Source organism: Schistocerca cancellata, chromosome 9 (assembly GCF_023864275.1).
Source record: "Schistocerca cancellata isolate TAMUIC-IGC-003103 chromosome 9, iqSchCanc2.1, whole genome shotgun sequence".
Taxonomy (NCBI): domain Eukaryota; kingdom Metazoa; phylum Arthropoda; class Insecta; order Orthoptera; family Acrididae; genus Schistocerca; species Schistocerca cancellata.
This window is the reverse complement of record NC_064634.1, coordinates 289,294,487-289,308,939: the sequence shown is the minus strand read 5'-3', so window position 1 is coordinate 289,308,939 and position 14,453 is coordinate 289,294,487. Positions and strand designations below refer to the sequence as shown.

The 14,453-nt window shown below is 42.6% G+C and overlaps 1 long non-coding RNA gene across 1 annotated transcript in view; it reads right to left on the bottom strand.

Moving 5' to 3' along the window:
* The window catches only part of LOC126100607 (uncharacterized), a 563,386-nt gene extending 552,057 nt beyond the window's left edge, over positions 1-11,329 (bottom strand). The window contains exon 1 of the long non-coding RNA XR_007522186.1: positions 11,250-11,329. This is a non-coding gene — a long non-coding RNA (uncharacterized LOC126100607). The remainder of the gene's footprint in view (positions 1-11,249) is intronic.
* Positions 11,330-14,453: the final 3,124 nt, after the last annotated feature.

Genomic DNA, 14,453 nt, shown 5'->3' with positions numbered 1-14,453 from the left:
ATTAATAACAGTTTGTTTTTGAGGTGGTGACTTGTGATGTTTAGTCCTGAACTGACTCTGAACTATAGCACACCGTTATACGACTTCATAGTGACTGCTGGAATAACTAAATCACTCTTGCCACCTAGCCGGTATCGGTAACTAACAGTGTAAGACGTGAATAAAACCTAAAGATATACTGCATTTCAGTGCTGTGTCAAAGATTTCTGTACGTTATTTACCCTTTTCGTAAGTAAATGTTACTTTTGTATAACTAATCTCCAAACATCATGTACTTTTGAGAAAATTATTGAAAGAAAATAAAATTATTCTATAATTAGATGCGTTAAATTTTTGAAATGCTAGTCGGTTTCTCTGTTATGTTAGGTTTCACTTTTATCCTGTATATTCAAGCATTCAGTGACGGCCTAATGTTAAATTTGCAAAAATCATTAACTGAAGCCAAAAAAATTTGAACTTATAGGAGATTCAACTACAAATAGTGCATCTTTTTCATAAAAACTCGACCCAAAATGTCGAACATGGTCATAAAACTCCGCAAAGCTGAAAAAAGGTTTTTGTTCAATAAGTAATAATTTGAGGTCGGACAGAAAAAATGTTAAATGAGAAACTTGTAAGGCGTACAAAGATTTATCGATTGCTTTTTCTACAAGTATCGATTACCTTCTTACTTTCACAGATATTTCGACAAAATCGTTAAAAATCGCATTCACTATATGATATTTACTGCGGTAAGTCAAAAAAGTACTAACTTAAGAAACGAAAAACATTCTTTCGAGACAAAACGTTTAAAAAAAACGTTTAATTGGGCACATATTCTCAGCGGACGGTCCTAGTGTAAGGGTTTTAGGAGTATTCACTGCCGGCCGGTGTGGCCGAGCGGTTCAGGGCGCTTCAGTCTGGAACCGCGCGACCGCTACGGTCGCTGGCTCGTATCCTGCCTCGGGCATGGATATGTGTGATGTCCTTAGGTTAGTTGAGTTTAAGTAGTTTTAAGTTCTAGGGGACTATTGACCTCAGATGTTAAGTCCCATAGTGCTCAGAGTCATTTGAACCATTTGATTATTCACTTCACAAACAGGTGTGCTACGGTGCTATAACATGATTTTTATGATGTTACTAATTGCAAGGATGATAATATGATTTCGAAAAACTTACACTCTTGTTGGGAAGTCGCAGTTTTTATTTTATGAAAATAATTCTTAAAGATAGACATTGATGATATAAAATAATATAAAATATAAAAAAAGATTTTTACGACCTTCAACTGAAGCGGAGATAAAACCATTTTTTTTAAAAAAAACCTGGTGGACGTAATTAATATTGTACAGCGATGCGCTTGGTGGAGGTTGTAAAGGGTCATCCTCCTCTAGCATTACTTTTCCTTAACAGTAGTATTCGATACCATAAATATTTTTCGAATTTTGGACAGGCCAATATTATCTCAGCTGTTTTTCTGAAAAATTTCATGTAATTTTATACACAATATGTTCCCAGAATGGTTCAGGAAACATCCCCCAGGCTGTGGCTAAGCAAGATCTCCGCAATATCCTTTCTTCCAGGAGTGCTAGTTCTGCAAGGTTCGCAGTAGAGTTTCTGTGAAGTTTGGAAAGTAGGAGACGAGGTACTGGCGGAAGTACAGCTGTGAGGACGGGGCGTGAGTCGTGCTTGGGTAGCTCTGTTGGTAGAGCACTTGCCCGCGAAAGGCAAATGTCCCGAGTTCGAGTCTCAGTCCGGCACACAGTTTTAATCTGCCAGGAAGTTTCACAATATGTTGTATTTGAAGCTAAAATTTATGAAAAGAATTACCTTATTTTAGTTGTTACAATCGATATGCACTAGCTCTGAATGTAAAGTTATTTTTTTCTTCTTTTTTTTAGGGGAAATTTGGAATTATCAAATATTTGACACACTTAAAATTTCTATTATTAATTACGCAATCTAGTACTGTTTATTACATCTATTTCTGGATTCATTTATGAAATAATAAAATAGTAATCGAACTAACAGAAATTCATTTGTAATCCCCTTGGGACATTGTTATTACCGCAGAGTGAAATAGTAGTAAGCATGCCTCTGATGTGATCGGAAGTAATTTTTTATTTTGGTCGAACAATGTAATTTCGGTTTTGTTAATGTGAAAATTCAAAAGACAGTGTGATACAGTAAAATGTGAAACAATAAATTATTGGAAAAACAAACATTCATCAATGACATTCTTCAAAATTATTTAGATCAACTGCACCATGAGAGCCTAAAATGTGAGAATTTCAGCTTCAGGTATCAGACCCCCAGACATGAAGAACTGGGGCCAACTATGCGAGAAACGATAAGTAAAAAGTTTATTCTAAATCTTACTCCTCTCGAATCTTCTGAAAAGAGTTTACCATAGTGGACAATAGCAACAACAAGAAAGGGGGGGGGGGGGAGTGGAGTACAAGGTTAATGCTGAATACTTATATTTTGAAGACAAAAATATTGGGATATGTTGCACTGATTTTCAGCATCAGTAACTGAGTAATGAAATGAAGCGAGCTAGCACGAGTTGCGCGCTCGCTCCCAAAACTGCTTCTAAACGTCACGCGCTTGCATAATGTTTCATATCTCTGTTCTGGATCACTTACGGAAACTGTTTTGTACTTACCCTGGGGTAGCTTCACGAGATAAACACGAATGTTATAGTCATTTTCTCCTTAGAAGGAAAATAGCTCCAAAAATAATTAATTTTTATTTATTTGACATTCTGCTTACATTTATCCTCATTTATTAATTTTCTGTTATTACACCACTAGTTTTCATATGATACATTAAATGTTTTGCTTAATTAATTATACAGACGTTACACTGGTTGCTGGTTTCTTTAACACTTACTTCTATACTTAATAGTTTGGTGCAGAAGATCATGGCCTTTTTGATTTGCTTGTTGGTATTCCGGTTGCTATACGTTTTATCGATTGTCATCTTTTATTTGTAGTTCACTTTTGCCACGTGGGTTTCCGTACTGTCTTTTTCTCTTGGGAGATAGTGAGTGGAGATGAGTATGCTATAAAACTGAGTGCCAAATGTAGAAATCGGAACATTTCCGACTTATTTTTCTGTTTGCGTTCAGTAAAGGGTTTACAGCAGCAAAGGCAGCCAGAAACGTTTGCGCCGTGTATGAGGATAATGTCATTGGACAGACTATGGCAAAAAAATGGTTTTCTCGTTTTAAGCAGGACCGTTTTGAACATTAGTGATACTACACATTCAGGAAGCCCTTCGAGGTTTGATGAAGGTTGTTTAAACGCATTAATCCACAATGGTGCACGTCAGTGTACTCGAGAACAGTCAAATGTGGTGAACTGTGATCATTCTACATTCGTGGGACGTTTGCATGCAATGGGGAAGGTTCAAATATCGGGTGTATGGTATCACATGCTTTAAGTGGCCATACGTGCATCTCTGCTTGCTAGTCATCAATTGGCTCGTGGACCGGTAATTCCTATACTGTATTGTTACAGGTGATGAGAAATGGTATCTTTATCCTAAGCAAAAGAAAGGGATGTTTGAGCCCAAACAAAGCAACACTGTACAAATATGGTACCTGCACGCATCCACAAAAGAGAACGTTACGCGTTTGGTGAAACAGCGACGGTGTGGTGTACTACGAATTGCTTAACTGCGGTGAAAACATCACTGCTGACATATATTGTCAACAACTGAGAAGTACTGCAGGCGCAATCCAAGACCCACGACCAGGAAGAGTGCGTGAAGTGACGCTACTCACCGAAAACGCCCGCCCGCATTCTGCTGACAAAAAAATACTACACGAGGTGCATTCAAGTTCTAAGGCATCCGATTTTTTTTCTAATTAACTACTCACCCGAAATCGATGAAACTGGCGTTACTTGTCGGCCGCGGTGGCCGTGCGGTTCTAGGCGCTCCAGTCCGGAGCCGCGCTGTTGCTACGGTCGCAGGTTCGAATCCTGCCTCGGGCATGGGTGTATGTGATGTCCTTAGGTTAGTTAGGTTTAAGTAGTTCTAAGTTCTAGGGGACTGATGACCACAGCAGTTGAGTCCCATAGTGCTCAGAGCCATTTGAACCATTTTTTTTGGCGTTACTTCTCGACGTAATCGCCCTGCAGACGTACACATTTTTCACAACGCTGACGCCATGATTCCATGGCAGCGGAGAAGGCTTCTTTAGGAGTCTGTTTTGACCACTGGAAAATCGCTGAGGCAATAGCAGCACGGCTGGTGGATGTGCGGCCACGGAGAGTGTCTTTCATTGTTGGAAAAAGCCAAAAGTCACTAGGAGCCAGGTCAGGTGAGTAGGGAGCGTGAGGAGTCACTTCAAAGTTGTTATCACGAAGAAACTGTTGCGTAACGTTAGCTCGATGTGCGGGTGCGTTGTCTTGTTGAAACAGCACACGCGCAGCCCTTCCCGGACGTTTTTGTTGCAGTGCATTTAGGAATTTGTTCTTCAAAACATTTTCGTAGGATGCACCTGTTACCGTAGTGCCCTTTGGAACGCAATGGGTAAGGATTATGCCCTCGCTGTCCCAGAACATGGACACCATCATTTTTTCAGCACTGGCGGTTACCCGAAATTTTTTTGGTGGCGGTGAATCTGTGTGCTTCCATTGAGCTGACTGCCGCTTTGTTTCTGGATTGAAAAATGGCATCCACGTCTCATCCATTGTCACAACCGACGGAAAGAAAGTCCCATTCGTGCTGTCGTTTCACGTCAACATTGCTTGGCAACATGCCACACGGGCAGCCGTGTGGTCATCCGTCAGCATTCGTGGCACCCACCTGGATTACACTTTTCGCATTTTCAGGCCGTCATGCAGGATTGTGTGCACAGAACCCACAGAAATGCCAACTCTGGATGCGATCTGTTCAACAGTCATTCGGCGATCCCCCAAAACAATTCTCTCCACTTTCTCGATCATGTCGTCAGACCGGCTTTTGCGAGCCCGAGGTTGTTCCCACCTACGAACACACTTTCGACACATCCATAACTCCATCATCACATGTCTCCTTCAACTGTCGATGAATTTCAATTGGTTTCACACCACGCAAATTCAGAAAACGAATTATTGCACGCTGTTCAAGTAAGGAAAACGTCGCCATTTTAAGTATTTAAAACAGTTCTCATTCTCGCCGCTGGCAGTAAAATACCATCTGCCGTACGGTGCTGCCATCTCTGGTACGTATTGACAATGAACGCGGCCTCATTTTAAAACAATGCGCATGTTTCTATCTCTTTCCAGTTCGGAGAAAAAAAATCGGAGGCCTTAGAACTTGAATGCACCTCGCACAAGAGTTTGGTTTGGAAATCATTTTGCACCCACCTTCTTCACCTGATTTTGCGCTCTCAGTTTCTCACCGTCGCCGCTCCCTGTCTAACAGCCTTCAAGGAACATCATTTCCCGATAAAAGTGGGCTCCGAACATGGCTCGACGATTTCTTTGCCACAAAACCTCGTGACTTCTACAGTCGCGGAATCGAAATGTTACCCCTGCATTGGGCGACTGTTGTAAATAGTGAAAGAGATTATACGAGGGTAATCCCAAAAGTAAGGTCTCCTATTTTTTTATAAGTACAGAACTCTGTTATGTGGCAGTTGGTCACACTGTTATGAGTGCTTCACGCGCTGTGTGTAAACATGCGCACGCCGCGATGAGGCGCTCAGTTTTGGCTTGGCAGCCGTTGAGATTGGAGCTCCTGTTGGATGTTACCGCAAAGTGCAAATTGCGAGCAGTTATGCGGTTTTTGAACGCAAAGGGCACTGCGCCGATTGAAATCCATCGCCAGTTGACGGAAGTGTATGGTGAGTCGTGCATGGATGTCAAAAATGTTCGTAAGTGGTGTAGAGAGTTTACAGCTGGTCGGACCGAAATTCACGACGACAAAGGAGCGGGAGACCGTCAATTTCTGAGGAGACAGTGTCGAAGATTGAGGAAAGCATGCGTGAAGATAAGAGGATCACCCTGTATGATCTCTGCACGTTGGTTCCTGAGGTTTCCCGAAGCACCACTCACAGAATTTTAACGGAAACATTGAACTACCAGAAGGTGTGCGCAAGATGGGTGTTCAAATGGTTCAAACCTGCGAACCTGCGACCGTAGCGGTCGCGCGGCTCCAGACTGTAGCGCCTAGAACCGCTCGGCCACTCCGGCCGGCAAGATGGGTGTAACGCATGCTGACTGACGACCACATGCGGCAAAGAGTTGATGCTTCCTGCGCATTTCTAAACCGCCTTGCAACCAAACATCACAACTTTCTGGACTCAACTGTCATGGGTGGTGAAAACTGGGCATACCACTTTACACCTGAGACTAAGCAACAATCACGTCAGTGGCGGCATCCTTCTACGCGACTTTATGCCCTCTGGGACCACAATTAACGATGACAGGTACTGTGAGACTCTGAAAAAACTCAAACGGGCAATTCAGAACCGGAGAAGAGGAATGTTGAGCAAGGGGGTACACATTGTCCATGACAACGCTCGCCCACACATCGCTCGGCAAACCGTTGCTCTCCTGCAACAGTTTCTGTGGAACATAATCATCCAACCACCCTATAGTCCTGACTTGGCGCCCAGTTCCCTAGGTTAAAAGAACATTTGGCCGGAAAGTGATTCAACTCCGACGACGAGGTCAAAGAAGAGGTTCATAACTTTCTGAAAAGCATGGTGACGAACTAGTATGACATGGGCATACAGAAACTGCCACAGCGTCTACAAAAATGCATCGACAGAAATGTTGATTATGTCGAAAAATAGCTAAATGTTCAAGCTGTAGCCGGCCGGAGTGGTTGAGCGGTTCTAGGCGCTACAGTGTGGAGCCGCGCGACCGCTACGGTCGCAGGTTTGAATCCCGCCTCGGGCATGGATGTGTGTGATGTCCTTAGGTTAGTTAGGTTTAAGTAGTTCTAAGTTCTAGGGGACTGATGACCATAGCAGTTAAGTCCCATAGTGCTCAGAGCCATTTTTTTTCAAGCTGTAAACCGATGTAAACCATTGTAGAAATAAACAGGTCTAAGTACTTATAAAAAAATAGGAGACCTTACTTTTCGAATTACCCTCGTATTTTTGATGATTAAAGTCTACCTTATGAGCATCTGTTGTGTTTATTAAACTTATGGGAAAACGCTACGAACTTAGGTATCAACCTAATGTTTATGGTAGACAATTAAGTAAATGCAACATAAGAGGATAAGTTTAAAGAATCACGTCTCCATAAAAATGCTTGGACCACTATACTACCGAGCGAGATGGCACAGTGGAAGGGAATGAATTGGTAGTCACGAGGACCGCGATTCGAAACCCCGTACGTTCATAGAGATTTAGGATTTCCGTAGATTACCTAAACGGCTTACGGCAAATGCTCAGGAAGGACAGTCCTGTGCAAGAGGCGCAGTGGATTTCTGTCCCCAAGCCGCGATGATACTCCAACTCTCATAACGTTGTCGTCGAAGGGACGTTAAAACACTAATCCTCCTTCCATCTTTACGCTACAAATTATGATCACTTCAGTTTTTTAAACCTGTACAAATAAAAATTTATGTGGCTAGCCAAGTATTCCATTTGAGAAATGTCCGTTTGCACCAAAAGCAAAATTTTACTATTACAGACCTTGTAGTTCTACTAGGCTACGTCAAATGCGGAGAGTAAAGAAGAAAAGTAAAGGGAGAAAAGCTTTCTAGAAGCAGCCATAAACAACAAATACCGTAAGCAGACACGATATTAGAGCAATTATAGGGACGAAAGGACCCTAGCTATTAATTAGATCCGGAGCGTCCTGTTCTTCACGTTTTAGACTTTTAAACCAAAATAACAACAATAAAACACCAAAAGAATGACAGGACTACACTTACTTCTGCATGACATGTTACACCATGCCAGAAATCGACAATTAAGTGTAGTTAATGCTGGAAGAAAACTAACTTCGGAGAGGAAAGCTGCCTGACTGAAGAGCGTCGCTAACATACGTAATCTGTATGTGATAGTAACAGGTAAGATTCTGACTGTAAACAGTTTAATCTTCGTGTCGGATGTCGAACGCCTACCATATTTCCTACAGCACCAAAGAATCTACCGATCCGCTTTCTGTGGTTCATATCATTTCCCAGCGGTAAAAAGTCAAATATAAATATTCCAGAATCCAGAATAAGGCAGTTTTACCAGTTAGTTACCATTGAAAACGACAGAACAAATATCTTATGTGTTAAAATAAGAGGACATTTTCCTTTGTGGCCAACTCTTCAAGGACGGTCAAGCCATTACGTGCTGTGACTGAAATGTATTCTGAAACGTATACTTTCAATCAAATACTTTTCAAGTCTCAGCGCATTCGATACTGTACATCACAATTTCATGAACTACATATCGCTCACCAAGCTACAGATGCTGTTCCAGAAGCGAGAAGAGCGCGTTAAATTTTGTAATGATTGCAAATACAGTACGTGTTTCTTGCAAACGATTAAGTGCTACATAGGATAATATTGATACACTAGCTTTGCCAAACAGCGTCCGAAACACAAGTGAATTACCTACTATGAAATTTATATAGCACTAGACGAAATGTTGAAAAATATTCACAGCATTTTACATAAGGGTTACTAGGAAAAATCTCTCCCTGCGACCTCAACGGGAAATAGTGTTCTACGATCATGGACCAGTTTTCGATAGAATCCGTGTCCATATGCTTCACTGATTTTATTTGAGACCTACAATCACCATCGTTGAACTCCAAGACTGTTAGCTACATCACATCTGCTAACAAGCCGTATCGAAAATATATCTGCGCGAAGGTCCACTTTTGATGCATAATCTTGAAATGATATAGACTCTTTGACCATGCAGCAAAACATAATTTGTGATGAAGCACGTACTGCATCCTACGAAGGAAAGAAAATACGGAGTATTCACACGCGACAATCGCTAGCTGTGTTTGTGTGCAAACAGCAATAAATCTGCTTTCTCAGCTACAATTTGTAATTACGTAAAACATTTTTCGCCTACCGTTAATTGACTTTAATTATTCAACACATTTGCTATTCAGTTTTCCACTCGCTCTTAACTTACAAAAGTGGCAGTTACCGCTAAAATATTTCCTCATATATCTCAGCAACAGGTGAAGGCCGTCCCGTCAGGTCATATGCGGTTTCGTCTGTTACGTGAAAAAAGGACAGTATGCACTTCATGACAATAATTGAATGCATATTTTCATTACAAAACGCTCTTGGTGGCACTGCGTTTCGAATGTAACGTGCTCATCAAAAGTCTTTACATTTGCAGACGGAAACACTGAGAGTTACAAAGTGCAATTATTCAAGAGAGAAAAACCGATTTACTTATTCCGATTATACGTTTCAGTTTAAGTGACTGTAGAATGTTAAGTATCATAGGCAAACATATATCCACACAATGATTACTTCATGAATAGTGTACTCGCTCACAAGGGCAGTTAATGAATTAATACTTAAAATAGTGGTTCCGATATCCGTGGGTAACACGCTTCATGTAGTAACACTTACCAGCACAGCTCTTAGAGACAGGCTTTCCAACAATGAAGATATACTTTTGAATTCCATTACTCACACAGTCGAAATCCAGAGGAGAGAGAAATTCCAGTAACTCAGGATTATCGGTATTCACCTTTTACCAATTCGTTACCGCCGAATATGGCCAGTTAGTTAAAAAAAGAAAAACGTGTTAGTTTTCAAAGATCTAACAACATAGTTTTGCACGAGAGGTTTATTTACAAAGGATCTCCTTAGCTGGTTTAACACCACGTGGCAATGATTACGTGCGTTACTGGATAAACATAGGACACATCGCCACCAACTTTGTCATGGTATCATAGAAACTAGAGAGGGACTCGTGAAATTTTGTAATGCCAATAACTAAATCACTCCTCACAAATGATTAAATAGTTTTGTTAACAGACGTATTGGTACACCAGCACTGCAAAATATTATCCAATAAAATATGGCTTATTTATAATGTAAATGTGTATGAGACCTGAAATATTCTGATAACTATTTGCATCAGAAGTGACATCAGATCGACGGGCTATTTCCATTCACGGAGTCACACAACTTTAATTAAACTCACTTAAGAATTATTCAAGAACTGTCTCCCGTAAAACTGTGTTTCTAGGTCAACCCCTTTTTCGACCAAGTTCGTGCTAATAAAATGAAAAATAAATACAGCGAGAACGTTTAACGTGAAACTGTGGATACCGAAGTATGTTTAGTGTTAAATATTTTGTGTTAAACAATGGATGCAACGAATTTTTTAAAAATCTATATTTTAGATCTCGTCAATCTTTATTACACTAGCATAATTAGATTTCCTTCCAAAATTTACTTGTGTATATACACACAGTATATTGGAAGTTCTTTGAGAAAAACCATTAGCATGTTTTGTAGTCACTTTTCAGTATCAAATTTTCCACGAATGGTCCATCGTTATATTCATTTCGCCATTCGAATGCGCGTCTAACTGCACATACGTTTCGCGGTGTTCTGCGTTTCTGTGTGAGGAAAGAAACTGCAATGTTAATTTCGTCCACAAAAATGTAATTTTTTAAGATCTGAACGATCTCCGAAAATTTTCGTGTGTCAGAAGCCACGCTGTACACGCTACATTATCGGCGATAGTAATAAATGCATCTAGTGAAACTGTAGAAACTTTGCCCAATTCTCCATCATTGTGCGTAAAAGAATATATTTAAAAATAAGACGTGAAACGATTTTTACAGAAAATTCACTAATTTCGACACACAATTCAATTAATTCGACACATCCATCATGGAATTCGAAAGCAGAACGAAATAGGATTACCCAAAAACAAGTGGTAAAGTAGCAAGTATTGTTTACTTTCCTCAGTCTGACGAAAAAAAGACGGCTAACAGACGTGGGTGGCGCTGCGATTGCAGAAAGCAGAGAGTGAAATCTTTTCGTGAAAAGTGGTTTTTCTCTCATGTTTAAAGAATAACAAAGCCTATGAAATGACATAGCATTTTGTCTGGTCCGCTGCTTAATTTCGCTTTATCCGAGTTTTCGTATTCGGTGTGATTCACTGTGTGGATCATCATCGCATATGCGCCATGATTACATTTATGGACAATGGGCACTGTTCAGTTTGGTATTTTGGAGTTGGTCTTTCGAGCGTTTCTGCTCATTTTCCGTCGGCATCGGCAGCGCGCGCGCGAGCGGGCGAGCGGCGAGGCTGCGTTCTACGCGGCGGTACTCACTGCGTCGCCCTGCGTCTGCCTGGAGCGTCGGTCGCCGCTCTACTGCCGCCACCGCCGCTGGAGTCTGGCGGCCAGCGAGTTCCCGCCTCCTCCGCCAGCGCTATCGACTTCGGCGCTCGACGACCGAGTCGACCTCTCGACCTATCGCTATCGCACGCGCCGCGCTGCGCCGAGCGCCGGGTGCCCAAATTGGGCTCAGATTGTCGGCTCTCCGAGAGTGGCTCCGAACGAGCGCTGTTTCTGGACCGCAGGGCAGGAAAAAGGGAAAAAAAAGGAAAATCTCCTCAACCACACAGCCGTAAGTCTTCGGCGCAGGTCGAAGCGGGGCAGCTCTGTTTCCGTTTAGACGCGTGACCGGCATTTTACGAGCTACGCCGCCGGCACTGCTGTCCGGCCGCGGATTCCTGTCACGTCGCTGACGGGATGGCCACTTAGGCACTGCGGCGGTCGGACGCAGCTATTAGCGGCCCTATCGCTTGTCTTACTGACACAGTTCTAGCTGTGTGGGCCCTGCGAACTGTATCTGCGTGTGTGACACGACGAGCGCAACGCAGAAAACAAGGCGGTGAAATTTTGCAGCTTCACTTGATAATGTCTCCAATCAAAGCAAGGACCAGCGAATTCTGCTTAAAGGCCGCCTTAGATGTTCACTGCTTCTCCCACAGCAAATTTCGTCGCTTCTTAGTGGAAGTGGCTATGAACAGGGATGCTAACCTTGATAAATACAAAGTTTAATGGGTACAAATGCAGATATTTTTGTATGTCGTACCTTAATATGTAAACAAATCCGTTTTTCCTTCGATAGCCTTCCCACGAACACATAACAAACTATAAGACCTGATGTTTTCTGTGTAGCCATACCTGGACCGTGAAGCGAACGATGCCAGGCAGTATAGACAATCATTTTGACTCCACCCGTTCATACTTCAACATATGCCCTGCCGCCTAGGAGAAAATAAGTATTATTGGCTTGCTTATGTCATTCGCACATGGAAGTACTATCCAACGTAAAAACACACGACTTGTGAGAGCTGTAATTATTAGTCATCAAATAACAAAAATACTGATGTAATGCCGCGCGGAATTAGCCGAGCGGTCTGGGGCGCTGCAGTCATAGACTGTGCGGCTGGTCCCGGCGGAGGTTCGAGTCCTCCCTCGGGAATGGGTGTGTGTGTTTGTCCTTCGGATAATTTAGGTTAAGTAGTGTGTAAGCTTAGGGACTGATGACTTTAGAAGTTAAGTCCCATAAGATTTCACACACGTTTGAACATACTGATGTAATGTTGTTCAGCACATCATCCTCACCACCAACAGAAATGTCAGCACTAATACCCGATTTCATTTTATGTATGCTAATAATAACGCCAATATATCATAGCTATGTTCAATATTATTGATCTGCTAATCCTCAGCTGTTATTATTATAAGTACTCTGCAAAACTTAATGACTATTTATTTAAAGAAACTTAACATAGGCTGAAGGGAAAAAATGGCAGCCTCAAAAAATAATTAATGTAGACTAACGAAATTTTGGGAATACGTTTGTCTAGGTAACAAATGGTCAAATGGCTCTGAGCACAATGGGACTTAACATCTGAGATCATCAGTCTCCTAGAACTTAGAACTACTTATACCTAACTAGCCTAAGGACCTCACACACATCCATGCCCGAGGCAGGATTCGAACCTGCGACCGTAGCAGCAGCGCGGTCCCGGACTGAAGCGTCTAGAACCGCTCGGCCACAACGGCCGGCGTGTCTAGGTAACATATTTAAGCAAGAACACAGATTAATGTATGCGCGAGATAAGCCACTGAAAATGTGAAATGCCGGCCGGTGTGGCCGTGCGGTTCTAGGCGTTACAATCTAGAGCCGCGTGACCGCTACGGTCCCAGGTTCGAATCCTGCCTCGGGCATGGATGTGTGTGATGTCCTTAGGTTAGTTACGTTTAAGTAGTTCTAAGTTCTAGGGGACTGATGACCACAGCAGTTAAGTCCCATAGTGCTCAGAGCCATTTGAAAATGTGAAATGCTGGCACATTAATAACCGATTAACCGCCAGAATGTTGAATGCAACCATGAAAACGTGCACTCATTCTGTTGCACAGGTACGGGATGTCAGTTTGTGGGTTGGAGTTCCATGCATGTTCCACTTGGTCGGTCAATATAGGTATGCTTAATGCTGGTTGTGGATGTCGAGGGAGTTGTTGTCCGATGATGTCCGATATGTGCTTTGTTGGAGACAAGTCTGGCGATCGAGAACGCCAACGTAACATGTCCATGCTCTGGACAGCATGTTGGGTTACAACAGTGTTTGTGGGAGAGCGTTACGCTGTTGGAGAACACCGCACGGAATGCTTTTCATGAATGGCAGAACAACAAGCCGAATTACCAGTCTGACGTCCAAATTAGCAGTCAGGGTGCTTGAATAACTCCAGGTGTAGGTCCAGTGTGTCTAGCCCGCAGACAGGTTGGATGCAGGTCCTCAAAAATTGACCTCCTTCTAACCAACAAACGGCCGCCACTGGCAGCGAGGCAGAATCAGCTTTCATCAGAAAACACAACAGAGCTCTCCAGTGAGCTCTTGCTTCAAACCACTGTAATCGTAATTGGCGGTGGCTTGGGATTTGTGGAATGCACGCTACAGGGCTTCTGTCTCAGAGCTGCCCTTGAAGTAACCGATTTGTTACAGTTAGTTGTGTCACTGTGGTGCCAACTGCTGCTCAAATTGTTGCTGCAGATGCAGTACGATGCGCCAGAGCTATACAACGAACGCGATGGTTTTCCCTCTCCGTAGTGGCACGCGGCGGCCCGGTCTTCTTGCGACCGTACATTCTCGCGACCCCCGCTGCCAGCACTCACGTACAATGGCTTCATTCCTGTCAAGTCTTTCTGCAGTATCACAGAAGGAACATCCAGCTTCTCGTAGCCCTACTATACTTCCTCCTTCTTGACTAACATCAACTCACCACGTCCAGTCTCAAAGGTAACTAACGGCAACGACCGCCACTAGCGCCACTCTTATGCTAATGGCGCGGAATTTTAATAGACATAATTTTTCAGATGTAAAAGCACGCCTACCAACTTTCATTTACGTCGCTAAACCTCTTGGTGTTGCGATTTTCCTTCCGTCAGTGTATTAATTGCTCTGTGGAAATTATGATTAAAATGGCTCTGAGCACTATGGGACTTAACATCTATGGTCA